Source organism: Oncorhynchus masou, unplaced genomic scaffold, assembly GCF_036934945.1.
Source record: "Oncorhynchus masou masou isolate Uvic2021 unplaced genomic scaffold, UVic_Omas_1.1 unplaced_scaffold_3306, whole genome shotgun sequence".
Classification (NCBI taxonomy): domain Eukaryota; kingdom Metazoa; phylum Chordata; class Actinopteri; order Salmoniformes; family Salmonidae; genus Oncorhynchus; species Oncorhynchus masou.
The window spans coordinates 1-5,230 of record NW_027009719.1 but is presented as its reverse complement, the minus strand read 5'-3'; the positions used below and the strand labels follow the sequence as shown (position 1 = coordinate 5,230).

At 43.1% G+C, this 5,230-nt stretch overlaps 1 pseudogene; it reads left to right on the top strand.

The window, feature by feature from the left end:
- Positions 1-684: 684 nt before the first annotated feature.
- Positions 685-3,275, top strand: LOC135534368 (polyadenylate-binding protein 1-like; annotated as a pseudogene).
- Positions 3,276-5,230: the final 1,955 nt, after the last annotated feature.

The following is a 5,230-nucleotide window of genomic DNA, read 5'->3' as shown; positions in this document are numbered from 1 at the left end:
CTGGAGTACTTCTCCTGTCTTATCCGGTGTCCTGTGTGAATTTAAGTATGTTCTCTCTAATTCTCTCTTTCTTTCTCTCCTTCAGAGGCCCTGAGCCCTAGGACCATGCCTCAGGACTACCTGGCATGATGACTCCTTGCTGTCCCCAGTCCACCTGGCCGTGCTGCTGCTCCAGTTTCAACTGTTCTGCCTGCAGCTATGGAATCTTGACCTGTTCACCGGACGTGCTACCTGTCCCAGACCTATTATTTGACCATGCTGGTCATTTATGAACATTTGAACATCTTGGCCATGTTCTGTTATAATCTCCACCCGGCACAGCCAGAAGAGGACTGGCCAACCCTCATACCCTGGTTCCTCTCATACCCTGGTTCCTCTCTAAACTCCTTTCTAGGGAGTTTTTCCTAGCCAACGTGCTTCAACACCTGCATTGAATGCTGTTTGGGGTTTTAGGCTGGGTTTCTGTACAGCACTTTGAGATATCAGCTGATGTACGAAGGGCTATATAAATACATTTGATTTGATTTTGATTTGAGAGAAGTTCCCTCAAGGGAAAAATCTAGTTATTCTATTTGATTCTGTAAAATTATATTACATTTTAATATATTCTATTAATTTCTCTTCTATCCTATTCTATTGCATAAATGGATGTGATTGAAAGGGTTACAGTAGCTAGAATGTGTAATGGCGTAGCTGACTTAACTATGGAAGTTTTAGAATGTTGAAGAAATAATATTGGAGAGGATGGGAGGTTCTTGGGAGAACAAAAACTGGTGCAGTTTTAAAAGTATAGAAGTTGTATCAGAAAGCTATATGTTAGTATTGTTGTACCCTGACATTGCTGATGGAAGCACACTAATAAAGTGGAAGGAGAAACAAATGTAAAATGTTGTTTGGATAGATGACATTCTTGACACACACTCTTTATGACATCACAAAGTGCCGTGTCATACTTGTTGACATCTCATGTGCTGGAACACTCATTTGTCTTGCATGAAAGGTATCTATCAAACTGTTCTACTGAGAAGATATTAGACTGTCAAATTTTTTAACCCTTGTATGGTCGTCATGGACATGAGGGTGCCTTTGGTCTCCTTATATGTAGGTCATTTACGAATGAACATACTTTATTCCATAAATTCAGTCCAAAAGGGACAATCCACTCAATTAAGGTCTATGAAGATAGGAAGACCCAACGATCCTTGGGATATACTGTAGATATATCAACTTTGACCAAAAGGATGTTGAGTCTGCCTTGGACAGTATGAAATGGAATGTGACTCATGTGGAATCAACAAGATCCTTCTCTGAAGAAGAGCATCGTTGTGAATATTATCGTCAAGAATCTGGATAAGCTAAGCATTAGGGGACACATTTTATATTCTGTCCTCTAAGGTTGTTTGTGGTACTAAGGGCATATCCCGAGGGTATGGTTATGTAGATTGCACAACCCAGGACGCTGTTGAACAAGCCAAGAGATTGAATGGTAAGATGTTGGCTGATGAAATAGTGAGCATTGAACCATTTAAATCATGTACACAGTGAGAGGCTGAATTTGGATCCAGGGCCAAGGAGTTCACCTATGTGTACAGGTACATCAAGAACTTTGGCATCAACATGGACGATGACAAACTGTGAGACGTGGTTGACATGATGAGTGTTTGGCAGATGTGTCTTGTGTAGCCTACTGTTGTATATTCTCTTGTTGTTTCGTGTCTGTTTAGTTGACCTTTTTATTGAGTTGAGGACGATTCTGTCCTTTTCAGCTCCAGGGAGTGTCATGGTTGATCACAGCATGAAATCTAGAGGATTCGGCTTCCTCAGTTTCAAAAGGAAGGAGGATGCACAGAAGGGGAGAGATGTCATCCATTATTGTCACTGTCTAGATGTGTTACGGAGCTGTGTCTGGGAGACCAGTGTGTCATTGGAGTGCATCTGATTTTGTCAGGCTGTGGATCAGATAAATGAGAAGGAGGTGAACAGGAGGTGGATCTATGTGGGCCACGGCCAGAAGAAATGCGCAACAAGCTCTCACAATCTCATGTCAGAATTAGACGTTTATCCATGTTTCTCAAACGTCAGATTTAGAAGTTGCTCCAAATTTAAAATTTAGACGTGTTTAAGGTTAAGTTTAGGCATTAACTGTGAATGGTTAAGGTATGTGTTAAGGTTTGAGATGTTTGTTTGAGGCTTAAAACAAAAATCAAAAAAGTGGCCAGTTTCTACATCATCTCCCGACATCCTCAGATATGGATGGACATCTAATCCTTGTATCACCGGTGACCTGGCTGGAAATGCAAGTGCCAGACGTTGCTAAAATGCAGGATTCAGCTGAGGAAGAATGCCGCATTAACGGAGTCAATCTGTACATGAATAATATGGATGATAGCTGGGACGGTCATCATCTCCAGAAAGAGCTTTGCCACTTCGGAACAATCACAAGCACCAAGGTGATGATGGAGCACGGTTGAAGCAAAGGATTTGGATTTGTTACGCCACCAAGGCTTTGACGGAGATGAACAGTTGCAGAGTGACCAACAAGCCGCTATCTGTGGCTCCAGGCCCAGCACAAGACCCTACATCAGGCGTATCTGAAGAACCACTGCCTGCAGAGGATGGCTAGCGTCATGGCCGTCCCAAACCCAACCATCATCAACCCCAACCAGCCTGCACCCGCCATTATGTATCCATGCACCATGAGTGCCTCATCCTCCCATCAGATGAGGGAGTATATCTGATGATGCAGCATATATGTAAATGATGGAGTCAATGTTGATACTACTCCCATAGCATTTACCTTGAATGTCTTTAGTTGGAAGAATACTGGCTATTGTCATCATCACATCTCTGATCATAAATATATTCTCCCCAGCTTCCCAGGCAGCCATAGTGAGCATGCCTCAGAAAACCTCTCAGCAGGAAATGAATTCCCTGCTTCAGGTCCACATGCAAAAGCCTGCTGTCCATGTCCAGGAGCCTCTGACTGCTTCCATGCTGTCAACCTTATCCCATGAGAACCCAAAATAAAGTCTGTGTAAGTCTGGCATCCATCTCTCTTTTCAATTCACTTCCTGATTCAAGAACTTGTGACCATCCATTCCATGGTCCTTTCTGATGGTTTATTTTATTCTCCCTCCCTCCAAGTTAGACACTTTACCTCCTGATCCACCCCCAATCTGTCTCCAGAAATCACAGGCATGCTCGTGGAGCTGGAAAACTCTGAGCTGCTCCATATGCTGGAGTCCCCACAGACCCTGCACGCCAACCTAGACTGAGGCACAGACACGGTCTCAATGGGGATAGTCAGCTCAGCCTCGATCTATGTTGAGCAAAACAAAACATTGTGGTGTTTGCTTTAGCAATCTTACTGGAATAAACACCTCCTCAATTCCTGTCATTATTGAAAGAGATTGTGATATCTCACATCTCAAAATAGGGTTACTTAATGTTAGATCCTCACGTCCAAGGCAGTCATAGTCAATGAACTAATCACTGATCATAATGTTAATGTGATTAGCTTGAGAGAAACATGGCTCAAGCCTGATGAATGAACTGTGTTAAATGAGGATTCTCCTGGTTACACTAGTGACCATATCCCCTGGGCTTCCCGCAAAGGCAGTGGTGAGGCTGACATATATGGCAGCACATTTAAATTTACAAAAAATTAAATACATTTTTATTTGGAGCTTCTAGTCATGAAATCTATGCAGTCTAATCAATCACTTTGAAGAGCTAACATTCCTAATGGACTTCCCAGAATTTCTATCCGACCTTGTAGTCATGGCAGATAATATTAACATTTTTGGTGACATTAAATATTCACATGGAAAAGTCCACAGCCCCACTACAAAAGGCTTTCGGAGCCATAATCGACTCGGTTGGTTTTGTCCAACATTTCTCCAGATCTACTCATTGCCACAGTCATACCCTGGATCTAGTTTTTTGTGGAATAATTATTGTGGATAAATGTTCTTCATCATAATCCCTGATAATCGGACCACGATTTTATTACATTTTCAATAACAACAAATAATCAGCTCAGACCCCAAACAAGGATCATCAAAACCGTGCTATAAATTATAAAATTCTCGGACAACCCAAAGATTCCTAGATGCCCTTCCAGACTCCCTCCACCTATCCAAGGACATCGGAGTACAAAAATCGGTTCACCACCAATCTGAAGATTTTAATTGAAAATTCCGTAATACCTTAGATGCAGTCACACCCCTAAAAATCTGGACCCTGATCTCTCTTTTGATGAACATATCAAGAATATCTTCGTAACATTTCAAAAATCAGAAACTTTTTGTACCAAAATTATACAGAAAAGCTAATCCATGCTTTTGTCACTTCTAGATTAGACTACTGCAATGCTCTCCTCTCTGGCTACCCAGATAAAGCACTAGATAAACTTCAGTTAGTGCTAAACACGGCTGCTAGAATCCTGACTAGAACAATTTATAATTTTACTTCAGTGCTAGCCTCTCTACATTGGCTTCCTGTTCAGAATGGATTTCAAGGTTTTACTGCTAACCTACAAAGCATTACATGGGCTTGCTCCGATTTGGTCCCGCCGTACATACCTACACGTACGGTCACAAGACGCAGGCCTCCTTATTGTCCCTAGGATCTCTAAGCAAACAGCTGGAGGCAGGGCTTTCTCCTGTAGAGCTCCATTTTATGGAATGGTCTGCTTATCCATGTGAGAGACGTAGACTCAGTCTCGCCCTTTAAGTCTTTACTGAAGACTCATCTCTTCAGTAGGTGCTATGATTGAGTGTAGTCTGGCCCAGGGGTGCGAAGGTGAACGGAAAGGCACCGGCGTGACGAACTGCCCTTGCTGTCTCTGCCTGGCAGGCTCCCCTATTTCCACTGGGAGTCTCTGCCTCTGACCCTATTACGGGGGCTGAGTCACTGGCTTACGAGTGCTCTTCCATGCCATCCCTAGGAGTGGTGCGTCACTTGAGTGGGTTGAGTCATTGACGTGATCTTCCTGTCTGTTGATATCCCTCTAGTGGTGTGGGGGCTGTGCTTTGGCAAAGTGGGTGGGGTTATATCCTGCTTGGCCCTGTCTGGGAGTATCGTCAGATGAGGCCACAGTGTCCCCTGACTCACCCCTGTCTCAGTCTCAGTATATGTCCTGCAATAGTCTATATGCCGGGGGCTAGGATCATTCTGTTATATCTGTTGTAATTCTCCTGTCATATCTGGTGTCCTGTGTGAATTGAAG